The sequence below is a fragment of the Octopus sinensis genome, linkage group LG11, assembly GCF_006345805.1.
Source record: "Octopus sinensis linkage group LG11, ASM634580v1, whole genome shotgun sequence".
NCBI classification, from domain to species: domain Eukaryota; kingdom Metazoa; phylum Mollusca; class Cephalopoda; order Octopoda; family Octopodidae; genus Octopus; species Octopus sinensis.
In genome coordinates, this window is record NC_043007.1 from 4426576 (window position 1) to 4444355 (window position 17780).

At 38.2% G+C, this 17780-nt stretch overlaps 2 long non-coding RNA genes across 2 annotated transcripts in view; one reads left to right on the forward strand and one right to left on the reverse strand.

Moving 5' to 3' along the window:
• LOC118765300 overlaps positions 1-11999 on the forward strand; it is a 376738-nt gene extending 364739 nt beyond the window's left edge. The window contains exon 6 of the long non-coding RNA XR_005001139.1: positions 11628-11999. This is a non-coding gene — a long non-coding RNA (uncharacterized LOC118765300). The remainder of the gene's footprint in view (positions 1-11627) is intronic.
• Positions 6997-17780, reverse strand: part of LOC118765298 — an 11144-nt gene continuing 360 nt past the window's right edge. Inside the window, exon 2 of the long non-coding RNA XR_005001136.1 lies at positions 6997-7069. This is a non-coding gene — a long non-coding RNA (uncharacterized LOC118765298). The remainder of the gene's footprint in view (positions 7070-17780) is intronic.

Consider the following 17780-nt stretch of genomic DNA (forward strand, 5'->3'; position numbering starts at 1 on the left):
TCATCTTTTGCTCTTATTTCTTTCCTCTCTTTCATCCTTTCCGTCTTCATCTCATAAATGCCACACTTGCACACACACACACGCGCATACGCAAGCCAACACATGTCCCATCATTCCGTTCTTATATGCTGTTTACTGTTTTGTCCGAGACAAATATAAATTGCAATGGTTCCTTGTTTCTTTACTGCTTCGTTGTGCTATTTTATCTTTGGGCAGCTTTCAAGATTTTGGGGGAAAAAATTGCCAAGAATTATGTTCTTTATGCAATTATCACTAATCATTGTCATCATCATCATCATCATCGTTCTCTTTAGTGTCATCATTTTCAATAGCATTTTCATTCATTTTAGTCACAATCATCGTTACCAACATGATTTCATGATGAACCCTTCCCCTCCTCCTCCTCCTCCTCCTCCTCCTCCTCCTCATCATCATCATCATCATCATCATCATCATCACCACCACCTCCTCTTCATTTGAAGTGTTGGACCGAACGATATGTGTTTAGATGAGGGAGTTTTCGCAATCCTCATTTCAAATCATGTCAGGAGTGTATTTTTTAAATTTTTATTGAATTGAGAGACGGATGAAATAATTTGCTTCAAAATATTTGTAGAGATTTCAACTTTGATTAAGTTTCCTCTTTACAAAAATGGAATTATTATTATTTTCATCATCATCATCATCATCATTATTATTACTAAAGTGGAAAGCTAGCAGAATTGTTAGTACGCTGGGGAAAAATGCTTAGCAGCATTTCATCTGCTGCTACATTCTGAGTTCAAATTCTGCCGTGGTCGACTTTGCCTTTCATCCTTTTGGGGTTGATAAAATAAGTACCAGTTGCGTACTGGGGTCGATGTAATCGACTTAACCCCTTCCCAAAAATTTCAAACCTTGTGCCTATAGTAGAAAGAATTATCATCATCATCATCATCATCACTGCCACCACCACCACCACCACCACCACCACCACCACCACCATCATCATCAATAAATAATAATAATAACAATAATAATGGTTTCAAAATTTTCCACAAGGGCAGCCATTTTTTGAGGAAGGGGATTAGTGAGTTACATCGATCCTAGTGTTTCACTAGTACTTAATCTATTGACCCCCAAAAGGATGAAAGGTAAAGTTGACTTCAGTGCAATATGAACTCAGAATGTAGGAGCAGACAGAATACCGCTAAGCATTTCGCCTGGTGTGCTAACGACTCTCAATCGGCCAGCTCAAATAATAATAATAATGATTTCAAATTTTTGGCACAAGGACAACAAGTTCGGGGGAGGGGGGCAAGTTGATTCCATTGACCCCTCCCTCCCCCCAATGTCCCAGCGCATACTTATTTCATTGACCCCGAAAGGATGAAAGGCAAAGTCAACCTTGGCAGAATTTGAACTCAGAAGTTGAAGACAGATGAAAAGCCACGAAGCATTTTGCCCAGCATGCTAACAATTCTGTCTGTTCATTGCCTCAGTAACAACAACAACAACACAGTAGTTTCAGATCTGTCTTAATCTCGTAGGATTATGTTCAATGGTTCTTCAGCCATAACCATCGTCTTTTATTTTTTTTCTCTCTCCTCCAAACACCATCATTATTGTTGTTTGTCTGCTTTCCATGCTGTCATGGGTTGGACCATGGATATAAAACCATGCTTGTCAATGAGTCCTTTGTGTTTTTTTAAGAAGCTAGGATTTGAAATGAGGGAAATTTGGCTCTTTTTTTTTTTTGTAGCAGGTTGAGTGGTTACAGACAGGCTCCCTGGCAGAATCATTAGCATGCTGGGCAAAATGTTGTCCATCCTTACGTTCTGAGTTCAAATTCTGCTGGGGTTGACTTTACCTTTCATCCTTTCAGGGTTGATAAATTAAGTACCAGTGGAGTGCTGGGGGTTAATGTAATCAACTAACACCCTCCCCCAAATTTCAAGCCTTGTGCCTTTAGTAGACAGGATTATTGACAATTGCATGAATGGGATCTATTAGTAAATGTTATAACATGTTTCACTTGTTGGTTGTAGCCAACTCTTTTCTCTCTGCTCCCTTAATGCCTTTACAAATATCCACATTTCACTCAAGTTCAGTAATTCTTAAAGCTTTGCAGTTGTAAATATTATTTCTGTTTGTTTTAATGGTCTTTCTGTGTTTACTCTATTTACTCATAAATAATGAAGCTTAATAAAAAAAATATGCCAACCACATGGTTCCAGGTTCAGTCCCACTGCATGGTACCTTGGGCAAGTGTCTTCTACTATAGCCTTAGACCATCCAAAGCCTTGTGAGTGGATTTGGTATATGGAAACTGAAAGAAGCTTGTCGTATATATATGTATATGTTTGTATGTCTGTGTTTGTTCCCCCCACCATAGCTTGACAGCCAATGCTGGTGTGTTTACATCCCCGTAACTTAGTGGTTCGAGCCAAAGAGACTGATAGAATAAGTACTAGGCTTACAAAGAATAAGTCCTGGGGTCGATCTGTTCAACTAAAGGCGGTGCTCCAGCATGGCTGCAGTCAGATGACCGAAATAAATAAAAGAATGAAAGAATAAAAGAACTGATGAGAAGCATTATAACTGAGTTTAATGTATATATATATATATATATATATATATAAGATACTAAAAGCAACAAGAAACCTGTGGAAATGGAGATATCAAAAGCCATAGCTGTGAGACATCTGCTAATGTATACTCTTTGTAACCTGGGGTTATGAAATTGTGTTGCAAAGTCATCCTGCAGCAATTGCTAATTCTGCAAGCACACTGGTGTATGTGGATATACAGTCTGTTGTTTAGAGACGGTTATTTAATTTAACCAGTTACAGTTTAAGACATGAGATTGCATTGTTGAATGGTAGTCCTGAAAAATCATCTCCAGTGGACAGACTTATGTTAGAAGCCTGGATGCAGGAGAGATGATGTTGCGTTGGTTTCTTAAAAATACATAAATGTCTGTGGCAAGCATGGCTGTGTGGTTTAGAAGTTCCTTTAGCAACTACTTGGTTTCAGGTTCAACCCCAGTGTGCAGTGCCTTGGGCAGGCATCTTCTAATTTATCTGGGCAGGTATTGAAAAGATGTCCATTGTATGAGTGTGTGTGGGTGGGTGTGAGTGAGTGAGTGGGTGGGTGTGAGTGTGCTGTCTCCTTCTCTCAACATACTGCACCAAGTGTAATCAAACATTATCATCATACAAGAGCCGCCCGCATAGCTCAGTCGGTAGAGCATCAGACTTTTACGGATATCTTAATTACATTTATCTGCAATCTCCCAAGAAAACATGTTTGGACTGGTGGAAAATAATGTTTTATAATAATAATGATAATAATAATAATAATAATAATAATATAATAATAATAATAATAATAATAATAATGATAATAAAATTATTGTGTATAGTGCTCAGGTGCACTACAACTCATCAAAGGTGCATGCACAGTACATAGAATTGTGTACAAATGTCAGGAAAGTTAATAGTGCAGGAGTCATGATATACATGTGTGCATGTGTATGGAGTATCAGGTGTAGTGTTGCTGAATTTCAGGAAACATGGAGTTTTTAAAGGATGCAAATTCTTGGCAACTAACAACTGATGCAGATAGTTTGTTCCATGCTTCAGCAACACTGAGTGTTAAAAAATGTTTCCAAAACTCATGGAAGCTGTGCTGTTTTCTGACTTTGTAGGCATGCCCACATGTGTTAGACACATGGAGCTCAAAAAGGTGCTCAAGGTGGCTGTTGGTACGATGGTTAATAGTTTTGCTGGTAAACAGGTGAGGGTCAGTGACAAGAAAAAGCTATGGAATATCAGCGTCAATCATAGAAAAATAGATGTTGAAAAGGAAGATGGTGAAGATAGCTGAGTTCAAGGATTGCATTTATATAAGAGGATAAAATGTGTTACTGGTTTTTACTGCTTAAATAAATGTGGTTGTTTCATGGATCTTTGAGTACAGTTGAAATTTTACTGGTTATTGAAATTCATCCAACCCCTGTCACAAAATAAGTAATAGGATGTGGTTGCTTAAAAGAGCTCTTTTAATACCTTCAGGCATTCAATTAAAGCTGTGCTTTGGCGCTGTCTTCATGGGTTTTAGTGGATTATGTTGTCTATGGTGTTTTATTTGGTATTTATTTTATGTTGGGAGAAGGAAAGACAAAATTGACTTGGACATGTTTTAAACTACTCAGAATATAAAGGGATGTAACTAGATACCACAAGGTATTTTCTTTTGATGCTCTAAAGTTATGGCTTGGCTTGATTTCTTAAGTACTTGGTTTCTCTCATTTCCTCTTCGGTAAGATGGCTTTTCTTTTTAATTCCTACAATTAAGCATTAATTTCATTTCAAAATGGTACAATATTATACAAACCAGGAGAAACATCTTAGGCCCAATATAATATAATAATTATGAAAACGTGAAAGCGCATGGCCTAGTGGTGAGGTGTATTGCACTCATGATGACTAGATCATGGGTCCAGTTCCTGGACCAGGGGGCATATTGTGTTCTTGAGCAAAACACTTTATTTCATGTTGCTCCAGTCCACTCAGCTGTAAATGGGTCACCCTGTGGACGGAATAATAGCCTTCCAATCAGAAGGAGTGTTGGCCAGCTTGCCTAGCCAATGGGGTGGCATCATTTAAAAGCTAAAACAATGGGAAGCACATTGTGACCAGCGATGTATAACAGCATTCTATAGTCTGGTTGATACTGGGAATTACAAAAATACCATTTTTTTGTTCATCCAATTGAAGCATTTCACTAAGATATTGTGTGTGTGTGTGTGTATCACAAAACTACATTAGCAAACCACATCAAAGCTTGTGCAACTGTTTGAAAGACTAAAAGTTTTAGTTTGATGAATCTGTTATACAACAAAACTTCAAAGTCCCTGTCAATGTTTGCTTTGTGAACTTTTATATCATCATCATCATCACCATCATCATTTAACATCTGTTTTCCATGCTGGCATGGGTTTGACAGTTTGACATGGAGCTGGTCAGCTGGAAGCTGTCCAGACTCCAATTATTATATATATATATATATATATATATGGAGGCTCAATGGCCCAGTGGTTAGGGCAGCAGACTCGCGGTCGTAGGATCGCGGTTTCGATTCCCAGACCGGGCGTTGTGAGTGTTTATTGAACAAAAACACCTAAAGCTTCATGAGGTTTCAGCAGGGGGTGGTGGCGATCCCTGCAGTACTCTTTCACCACAACACAACTTTCTCTCACTCTTTCTTCTGTTGGCCTGCTCTCTTAGCCAACGGGGTGGCGTCATTTGAAGGCTAAAACAATGCGAAGTGCATTGTGACCAGCGATGTGTAGTAACATCTGATAGCCTGGTCGGTCATGGTAATATATATATATATATGAAATATATGCAGATACACACACACATATAATTATATATAATACACACATACATAATAAATATACATACTTACACATATTATCATCGTTGCTTTGATGTCTTGTATTTCTACCCAGGCATGGATTGGATAGGACATTTCGAAGCAGTCACCTTCCCGATACCAGTATGTGCTTGCAGTAACCATGGAAATTCCATAGTTATTTTCAAAACTATAAGAGTAAGCATTATTCTAGAATCCACAGCTGAGTGAGGCAGCTTTTGAACTCCATTCAGTGGATCCATGTGTTTAAGTCCTGCAATTTGTGGATGTCTCTGATATGAAATATAAGGCTGTAAATAGAGAATATTGAGATTTGGTAAAGAATTACATATATCGACCATTGCAGAATAGGTTTTAGAAGATTAACTATGGAATGCAATTGATGATATAATCTATCTGCAATATTAATATTCTGCTACAGAACTGCCATAGTAATAATGCCTTAGCAAATTTAATCTGCGGTACTGGATTTGTTTTTTCATATCAAAGTAAAGTGCATAAGGTTGGATCTGAAGGTGCAACTGCAGTAAAAGGAAGAATGGTAGCTGCCCCCTGAGCTGGGGAGTCATTAAAAACAAACTATTTCACTTAGATATACGTATGACTCACTCACTCAATCAATGTGTGTGTGTGTGCGTACATGTGTGTTTGTGTGTGTGTGTATATATATATATATATATATGCAAGATAAGAAAATGGAGAAATACATCTAAATCAAATCTTTTCTTATCTTGTATTAGTAATTTGTGGTAAATCATTTTACCTTTGCCCATTTAATACAGTAAATGAATTGATTGCATCGCAATCATTAACATTTATGTATTAACTTTGTTGGGTACTTCACTAACAGTATATTGGATATACGTTATCCCATAGAGGGTTGCATTTACAACCCCTATCTCAATTTGTATATATATATATATATATAATATATATATATATACATACATACACACACATACATGTGTGAGAAATGAAAACGAGGTGAGAGAAAGAGCTCAGGGTGGCCAGTGGCATGAATGTAAACAGCAAAACTGAAGTAAATGCAAGATAAATCCCTGATCTGTTGCCTTTGAGAAACAGTAAATAAATGCTGTTGGCAATTACACCTGACTCTGAATAAGAAAGGTGTGTGTTTGTGTGTGTGTGTGTGTGTAACTGGGTGGCATGTGGCCCAGTATTTAAGGTGCTGGTTTCTTGACCATAAGGCATAGGTTCAATTCCCACACTGGACCTATGATTGAATCCTTGACTAATGCACTTCATTTTTCGTTGCTTCAGCAGTAGCCATGGATTAATTCTGTGGTGGTCGGGCATCCCATCCAGGATTTGTCACCAATGTTTACGCATCAAACACATATACAGAATAACAAAGAATCAAACAAAACAGAAACTTAAATGCATTATTCATGTGAGCGTGTGTGTGTGTGTGTGTGTGTGTGTGTGTGTGTGTGGTGTGAGTCGGATGAATTTATTTATTGATCTGCACATACACACACAAACACATCTAACGTTACTAGTTTCTTTTTAATGATTTCATAACAAACACTCATTGCAACAGGAGAATATTATAAAACAGTAAAATATACTCCAACTGGCAGAGTTGAATTAGGTGTTGTTCCGTCTTGGATTTCTTTAGAAATAACATCTGGGGAAAAAAAAAGAAAGAAAGAAATTGAGAAATTGCAAAATTGTTACTGGAGTAGGATTACTCCAAAGTTATTTATGTCACCTGTTATATACACACACAGGCAAACATGCATGCATGCCTGCACACACACACACAAACACGCACACACACACACACACACACATACATACATAGCAGGTTTATTCCTCTAATTATTGGGGTTATATAAAACACTGCCTAAATACCAATCTTGAGAAATTAGGCTTCTCAAAATCAGAGAAGAGAAAGCTAATTCAAAGACTACAGATCCAATCCACCACTGGAACTGTAAAAATCTGTAAAACTTACCAGACGTTTATCATTTAGATATATATGAGAATGTCTAGATCGTCATCATCGTTTAACGTCCGCTTTCCATGCTAGCATGGGTTGGACGGTTCAATTGGGGTCTGGCAAGCCCGAAGGCTGTACCAGGCCAGTCAGATCTGGCAGTGTTTCTACAGCTGGATGCCCTTCCTAACGCCAACCACTCCGAAAGTGTAGTGGGTGATTTTATGTGCCACCAACACAGGTGCCAGACGAGGCTGGCGAACGGCCACGCTCAGATGATGTTTTTTACGTGCCACCGGCACGGAGGCCAGTCAATGCGGTACTATGCAACTATATGCATGAGAAGACATACATGAAACATACAAATCTGCATATACATACATACAAACAGGAGTGCCTTGTTGTTGATGTTGAAATTCCAATAATGGAGTCTTGGATCTAGGTTGGAAACCAGTTCTTTCTTTATTGGCAAGAAATCTTGAAATAAACTGAATAATGACATGCATGCATACATACATACATACATACATACATACATATGTATGTGCATGTGTGTATGATAGAACTTAATACACTCTGTAAAGTGGTTGGCATTAGGTAAAGCATTTGGCCATAGAAACCCTACCAAACTAGAAACATTGCCACAGGCTGTGGTCCTGCTGCCTGCTTCACTGTTAAACTGACCAATTTAGGCCAATATATAAAGTGATGGTGAGATGTATGAGTGGGGTGCAAGACCGATTCTTGCACTGCTTCCATTGACCCATTCAAAGCATCAATAGAATTTTGTTGTCCAAAGCTCTGCAGGTGGAATATAATCCAAAATCGCATGGCTGTGAAGTGAACTTCTTAACCACAGAGTCATGGCTGGTATGTCTTTTATTAATTCCAGAGAGCTGGAAAGGCAAGTTTATCTCTGCCAAGTTTTGATTTTAGAATCTTGCTAAACACTCTCTCTTTTACTCTTTTAATTGTTTCAGTCATTCGACTGCGGCCATGCTGGAGCACCGCCTTTAGTCGAGCAAATCGACCCAGGGACTTTATTCTTTGTAAGCTCAGTACTTATTCTATCGGTCTCTTTTGCTGAACCGCTAAGTGACGGGGACGTAAACACACCAGCATTGGTTGTCAAGCAATGTTAGGGGGACAAACACAGACACACAAACACACAAACACATATATATATATATACATATATACGACAGGCTTCTTTCAGTTTCCGTCTACCAAATCCACTCACAAGGCATTGGTCGGCCCGGGGCTATAACAGAAGACACTTGCCCAAGATGCCACACAGTGGGACTGAACCCGGAACCATGTGGTTGGTTAGCAAGCTACTTACCACACAGCCACTCCTGCACCTAGTTATTTCTTTTTTTTTTTTTACTTTCATTGCTGTTGCATTGTTTTAAATGAGCTGTTTCAAGTCTCACCCAGAGATCTCCAGTAACAGCAAGTCGGGTGGTTTATTACGGGTGTTATTTATGAGTAACTCTGATACACTGCAAGAAAAGGAGACCAAATACTGAGAATTATGATTTCATTAGGAGTTTGTTGTAATATTTGCGATTTTGAAAGGGTTCAAAAGATTCAGATATTCTCTGGTTGACAGTGTCTTTCTTATGGTGTGGGTGGAACTTACGAGGACAATTTTTTGTAGTTCTGCTACTTTGTGCTTCCTAGTATTTTGACCGTTGGGTTTAAGAATATCATTTGGTATTGTTCCCAAAGCTCCAATGACCACTGTCATTCTTTGATGCCACATTTTTGAAAATGTTATTTCAAGTTCCTTATATTTACTTAACTTTCCAATTCAAATGTTTTCACAGATGTGTTGCAGTCTGCTGGGATTGACATGTCTATGAGTAAACGTTTTATCAATGGATTCTTCTCCCCAATATATCCATTAGCCTGAAAACCTTAACCAGTTTAAAAACTACGTTCCCAAGGAATGGTGATGTCTTTATTTTCTACTACTTTGGCAGGCCTGCGTTCCCACCAGTTCTTCTTATATAGGAGTCCAAGTTGATGACCCTGTGCCAATACTGACCAAGACTATCATGGCAATCAGTATATCTGAAACTAGCATAGAGCAGCCAGAGATGAGATGCTCAATTGTTTCTCTGGTTGAACCAGAAAAGCAGGAGCTAGGATCAGCACCGTTATAAAGAATGTTGGCTTTTTTGAGTAATTTCTCATGCGCAGACACTGATCTTAAGCTACAGTAATGAAGCCCCCTGTTGCACATATAAATCACTGATGGCTCATATTTATATCAACATCAGGCTTTCTGGCCCTTATTGAGTATTTGCCATGCAGTGTCTTACCCTTTTCCATCTATTAAACAGCTCTGATATTCCATATAATTTGGCTTGTGCTTTTCTTTGTTTTATTTTCACAGTGAGGTCTTCTGTTTCATTTGGTTATGCCTCAATTTTTGTGATCTTTAATTCCTTTACATCATCATCGTCATCATCATTATTACCATTGACGATGATGCTGATGATAATATCATCATTTTTATTATTATTCAGAATAATTCTTCACAGAGGAAGTCATAGATTTAAAGAAAAATAATGGAGTTTTGTTTTCCTGAAGAACATTAGGAATAGGATGTAGTTCCAACTAAACTGTGTAGCAGTTTTAGTGATGATAATTATGGTAGTAGTAAAAGTAGTAGTAGTAGTAGTAGGTTTTTCTAATTTTGGCACAAGGCCAGCACTTTTGAGGATCGGGTGCAAGCCAATTACATCAACCCCAATATTTGACTGGTACTTTTTTTATTGACCTCAGGAGTATGAAATGCAAAGCTGACCTCATTAGGGGTTTGATCTAAGAATGCAGAGGGGTGAAACAAATACCACAATAAATAGTGGTTTCTGGTTCAGGAACAAGGCCAACACTTTAAGGAGAGGAGGTTAGTCGATATCACTGACCCCAGTACTTGCTAGTTTGAACTCACACTAAGATCTGGGAAAATACTGCAAGACAATCTGATGTTGTAACAATTCTACCAACCCACAGAGCTCAATGTTAATAATAATGATAACAATAATTCTTCTTCTTCTTATTATTATTATTACTGGCAGAATCGTTGGCACACCGAGTGAAATGCATAGCAGTATTTTGTCCATCTTTATGTTCTGAGCTCAAATTTTGCTGAGGTCAACTTTGCCTTTCATCCTTTCAGGGTCGATAAATTAAGTACCAGTTATGCACTGGGGTTGATGTAATCGACTCATCCCCTCCCTCAAAATGGCTGCCCTTGTGGCAAAATTTGAAACCATTATTATTATTATTATTATTATATTATTATTATTATTATTATTATACAACTGTTCAATATTTGGTAGACTGAGGCAAATTTCTACTGCATCACCTGCTACACCACTGTGTTGCAGGGGTGTGTACAGCATTGTGTGTTCTTGTTTACAGTTGGGAGTGTGCAAACTCTTCCTGGTACTCTATTGTGTTAGTTTTTTTCCCCCTTGAGGTGTGGTGCTCTCTTTTGTTGTGTTACTGCTCGTATTGAGTGTGGGAGTTTATTTCACTGGGTAAATGCTGTATAGAGTGGGTCCTGTATTTGTGGGCTGTTTCCTTTAGGTTGTATTATTGAATTATTATTATTATTATTATTATTATGATCGTTGTTGTTATCATTATTACTATTTTGCTACTAGAACAATACTTAACAATTTTTATTGTACATTTATGTATGATACAATATTCAAATTACAAAACACATAAAACAATACAAAAGTTATACTGTTTTTATGCTTTTTTTTATCCATGTACGTATTTTGTTATTTAGATATCATGTCTTTTATAAACTTAAAATAAAAATGTGTATGTTTATGTGTACATCCCCTCCCCACACCAAATTATATGTATTATTTTATATACATACATGTGTGTGTATAAAGATAGATAGACAGACAGAGAGACTACTAGATAGATAGATAGATAGATAGATAGATAGATAGATAGATAGATAGATAGATAGACAGACAGACAGCTAGATAGATAGATACATACATATATAGCTAGACAGACAGACAGGTAGATAGGTAGACACACAGACAGACAGATAGACAGACTGATAGACAGACAGACAGATAGATCGGTAGGTAGGTAGGCAGGCAGACACACAGACAGACAGATAGGAAGGTAGCAGTGAGACTCATTAGTACACAGACCCCTATTTATGTATATACATTCTAATGTGTACCTTGCATCTCACCTCTAGGATCCTCTCTGGCCCTCTACATTGCAGTCAGCACTAAGCTGGAGGATGAAGGAAGTAACTCAACTGACCAACTGAAGACCATTTCAAAGAGGAACAATGTGAGTCCTTCAAGAATGGAAGATGTCCACTGCATAGATCAGCAGTTTTTCTGCTGAAGGGGAGGAGAAACACTTGAATACTAACAGAAGAAACCAGAAAGTTAATCCCTGGTCCCTCTGGCCAAAGGTTTACTTGTCCCACCTGCAATCAAAGTGCCTTATCAAGGATTGGGATGTACAATCTTGAAAGGATCCACAAAGGAAGGAGAAGATGGTTATCACTGGGATTTGATGAACAACCACAAGCAAGCAATAGTAAGTACGCATTTACCTACCCCTCTGTCTGTCTGTTTGTCTTTTTGACTCTCACTCTGTCCGTCTATCCAGCCATGCATCCATCTATTCCATAGCAGAGACAGGTTTCTGAGTTGGGTGTTGGGGGTTCTTGATTATAAAATGGATTCGTCATCAGATACTGATTCTGTGGAAAATAAAATTAAAAGAAATATTGGCTTCAAATTTTAGCACAAGGCTTGCAATTTTGGTGGGGGGGGGGGTTAAGCCGATTACATTGACCCCAGTAGCCAACTGGTACCTATTTTATCAACCCTGATAGAAAGAAAAGTAAAACTGACCTCAGCAGATTTTGAATTGCGAATGTAAAGATAGACAAAATGCTGCTAACCATTCTGCCAGTTTGCTGCCTTAAGAATTAAAATAGATATTAATTAAAATCATACATACAAGGAATTGAAGAGGAAAGGGAATTCATTCAAGCCTTATGAATCCTCAGCCTCAGCTACAAATCTCTCTCCCCCCACCCCTTCTCCCTCTTTCTCCCTCTATCTCTCACTTTGTCTCTGTATCTATCTATCTCTTTTACTCTTTTACTTATTTCAGTCATATGACTGCAGCCATGCTGGGGCACTGCCTTTAGTTGAACAAATTGACCCCAGGACTTATTCTTTGTAAGCCTAGTACTAATTCTATCAGTCTCCTTTGCCAAACTGCAAAGTTATGGGGACATAAACACACCAACATCAGTTGTCAAGTGATGGTGGAAGGACAAACACAGACACACAAATATAGACGTGTGCACACACACACACACACACACACACACACACACACATATATATATATATATATATATATATATATATATATACATACATATATATATATATACACACACAATGGGCTTCTTTCAGTTTCAGTCTACCAAATCCACTCACAAGGCTTTGGTTGGCCTGAAGCTATAGTAGAATATACTTGCCCAAGGTGCCATGCAGTGGGATTGAACCCGGAACCATGTAGTTGGGAAGCAGGCTACTTACCACACAGCCACTCCTGCACCTATCTATTTATCCATCCATCTATCTATTAGTCTATCTTTCAACACACGAAAAGGACAAGAGTTACAGCTCTGGGGCTGGTGTACACTCCAGGGTATGCACATAAAATTGGTATACCAAGTGACATTTTACTAGTCTACATATCTGGCACCAGGAACCTGTTCTGACACCTCAAATAATAGAATTTGTTCCAACAAATTGTCCAAAACTCTACTAAAATTATATAAAAATCCTATCTTACCTCTCCACATCTATACACAAAATGAATTTTCCCAAAGAACTGAGAATAATAGAATTTATTTACTTTAAAAATGTCACGTAAAATATGTTTTGTTTTGTTACAACAATTCTCAATTGTGCATTGCTGAACACATTCAAGTAATTATTGACAAACGGTTTCAACTTTCAATATGTTATCCAATTAAATGAACAGATGTTAATCTTTGTTGAATCTTTTTTTTTTCCAAAATGATTTTGTTGATTGCTGAAAACCTTTGTCCATTGAAGATTTCAAAGACTTGAAATACTGATAGAATTTCTAAAATCTCAGTTCCTGCAGTTGATCCCAAAAGTTCACCTTTTGGTAGTTACACACCCGCACACATACATACATGTGAGTTGGGCAGGGTGGTGCATGTATGTATGTGGCAGGGGTCAGTGATTTGGTTGGACTATACCTCTAATACAACAACAACAACAACACACACACACAGACTCACACACACTGACTCACACACACACACACACATACACAACTGACACACACACACACTCACTATGCTCATACATACACAACACACACACACACACACACACACCACACACACACACACACAATGTATCAGCAAAGCTCTCCACAACTTCTTGAAGTTCCAGGCATATCAATCATGTACAGTCAGTCAGGCACAACATTTGGTGAAGCACTGAAGCTGCATTCACTGCCCTCTCTTGAGACAAATTCTTATTTTCCAAGTTGGGGTCAAATGCTTAGATTTATGACCAATCAAAATTACTGGCTGGACTAGCTGCAGTGTAAGGCAGGCCAAACTAGGAACAAGTGTATAGGTGCAGGAGTGGCTGTGTGGTAAGTAGCTTGCTTACCAACCATATGGTTCTGGGTTCAGTCCCACTGTGTTGCACGTTGGGCACATGTCTTCTACTATAGCCTTGGGCTGACCAAAGCCTTGTGAGTAGATTTGGTAGATGGAAATTGAAGGAAGTCCGTCATGTATGTGTGTCTGTGTTTGTCCCCTCATTACTTGACAACCGATGTTGGTGTGATCATGTCCCCATAACTTAGCAGTTTGGCAAAAGAAACAGATAGAATAAGTATTAGGTTTACAAAGAATAAGTCCTGGGGTCGATTTGTTTGACTAAAGGTAGTGCTCTAGCATGGCCACAGTCAAAGGACTGAAACAAATAAAAGAATATAGAAACAACTATTCTGTGGCATTTGTTAGATCTGATGACTGTGTCTTGAATTTTAAGGCATAGGGAAGTGGTCTAAGAGGAATTTTTGTCTGTTGATGGCAATTAAATATTTTTAATTAAGTGATAATTTTGACTGTTTAAATTTCTTAAACATTTTGCTTTTAGGCAAAGCCTGCAGTTTTATTGTCCACTGATGCATGTGTGTGTTTATATATAAAATTTTTTTTTTCGTAATGAGATACGTAATGAGATAAATTTTAGAACATTTATGGATAGAAGGCCTTACAGCTGTTTCCAGGATCTTTGTTATATCCCTTCATCGGAGACAGTGTGAGAGGATGGTTAAGACATAGTTAATTTAGATAAGATACAAAATAGAGAGTGAGGTGGAGGAAAGAAAATAGATGTGCGATATGTATGTATGTATGTATGTGTGTGTGTGTGTATATATATACATATATATATATATATATATATATATATATATACATATATGTATATATATATATATATATATATAAACAGACACACACACATATATTCGTATGTGTGTGTTTATATGTGTGTATGTGTGCATGTGGTGTGTGTGTGTGTGTGTGCTGCAAAGAGCAAATGAGAGAAAAGCAAAATGGGATTAGTTCCAGTCAAAGTAGTTAACAGCTTCTGTTGCCAAGGTGACCCAAGGCTTCTCCCTCAGATTGAAGGATAGATTATATGATACTTGCGTATGATGTGCAATGCTACATAATAATGAGACATGGGCATTAAATGCAGAAGATTTGTGAAGATTAGAAAGAAAGACAGAGCATGCTTTACAGAATGTGTAATGTCAGAGTGAAGAACAGAGAATCAATGGTTTGAGAGATAAGCTGTGTCTTTCATCTGTTTGGGGTTGATGAAATAAGTACCAGTTCAACAATGGGACCCATGTAACTGATCATTCCTCTCCCCATAAAATTTCAGGCCTTGTCCAAAAGTAGAAAGGATATGTGTGTGTAATGCCAAAGAAGGGTTGAATTCTCAAAATGAACAATACTTGTGGACAATGGTGAACTAGGTCTAAAAATATTTGTTTGCCAGGAGACTAAGGGGGCTCACCCGCAACTACAAGAGGGGCCCACCTGCAACTACAATGCTGTCATTTAATTTTTTTTTTTGTTAAAAGTATTCTTTTCAACTGTCTACAAACACATCCAGGCTGAAATAATTAATGCATTCTTCCAGGAGTCAATAAAAAATTCTCAAAATTGAGGAGATGGGCCCCTTAGATACTAACATGGGCCCCCATATATGGATTCTAATGGCACAGGGGCACACTTGCCTTTGGGGAAGCTGGCAACCTGGTCAGTCTGCCACTGATTGTGGAGTAAAGACCTTCAGAGACATCAGACCGAGTGATGAAAACCTATCTGAAGATGTTGAACCTGACAAAATGAGATGACAAATCCTCTGCTCCCTCTCTACTTTGCCTTGCTTTTTCTCTCTGTTACCTCAACATTTTCTCATCTCCCTCTCTTTGGCACCTTCTACTACAAGACCAGCCATCCTTGGCTGCCCATGTAAAATGCAAGGTAGCCACGAAAACAAACCTGTTATTGCTCCTATCATCATACTTTACTTTGCATAAGGTGAACTCCCAACCTCCTATTCTTTGAGGGAGCCCTTTTTAGGTTTGCAAATTACTACGCAATCTCACTGATGCTGATGCCATGAAAGAAAAGCACACATTACACTCTCTAATGGAGCATCCAGCTGTAGAAACCATGCCAAACCTGAAACACTGGAGCAAGACCTGGTCTGGAGTAAGACCCACTGGATACAGTCAAAATGTCCACCTTATGTCCACATGGAAAGGGGTTGAGATGATGCTACTGTAAATGATGCTGATGAGGATAACACATGCACACAAAAACATGTGTATATGTGTATATATGTGTGTGTATACATGAACACATATACACATCCAGACCTACACATACACATATGTGTTTATATTTCTATAAGTATGTATTTGGGTGTGTGTATGTATTTGGGTGTGTGTGTGTATACATATCTATATATATACACACACACACATATATCTATATATACACATGTATGTATATATATCATCATCCGTTTTCCATGCTCGCATGGGTTTGACGGTTTGACTGGGGTCTGGGAAGCCAGGAGGCTGCACCAGGCTCCAGTCTGATCTGGCATGGTTTCTACAGCTGGATGCCCTTCCTAATGCCAACAACTCTGAGAGTGTAGTGGGTGCTTTTTTTACATGCCACTGGCACAGGGGCCAGAGGGCCTGGCATTGATCACGATCAGATGGTGCTTTTTATGTGCCACCAGCACGGTAGTCAGTCAAAGCGGCATTGTAATCGGCTGCATTCGGATGGTGCTTTTTACGTGCCACTGGCACAGGGATCACAACTACAATTTCCATTTGATTGTGATTTTGATGTACTTGACTCAATAGGTCTCCTCAAGCATGGCATGTTGCCCTACAATCCAAGGTACTTTTGAGTGGACTGGTTATGTGACACAGGTGTAGGTCACAGCTGTGGACTCACTTTATTTGCTGGGTCTTCTCAGTCACAGCTTATCTCCAGAGGTCTCAGTCTTTTGTCATTGCCTCTATACACACACACACACATGTGTATATAGATATATATGTATGTAATATATGTAAATATCAATGCTATACACCTGCAATTTGTGTATATATACATGTGTGTAAGTGTGTATAAATGATAGATTTAGACAAGATTTTGTACTCTTTTCGCAAGAATCTTAGAGTATATTCACCTCCCCCCCCCCATGGAAACTGGACCTTCTCAGTAACATGAAACCATGCAAACTCTGTACTATAGAAACCTTGGAAATTCTCTTTGCCTTCCTACCTTTTCTGAATGTTTGTCTTGTATGCACAGGATCTCAGATACATAAAAATGAAAATAAACCTGTTGCCCCCAACTGTTCAAGAATAAGCTAACCTGTTCTTTATGTGCTAGTATAAATTTATTCTCTTTTATTAGTCTCTCAGATTTATTAAACCCCATTTTTTGTATTTTTAAAATTTTTTTTTTGTTTTATGGGTTTTTTGAATCTCCATATATTATTCTAATCTCTCCATTTTCTGCCCCTGAATATATTATAGTTTCCCAGTGACTTCTCCCTTCCACAAAACTAACTTATACCTTTTCCACATAATTAACTGCATCCTGCTTATCCCTTAACCTGTTTCCACCTCCTCTGCGCTTCCATTATTGGCACATGTAGTTAAAAACCACTCACTCTTTGCTCTCGTCTTCCCATTTCTCTATCTTATTAGACTACCT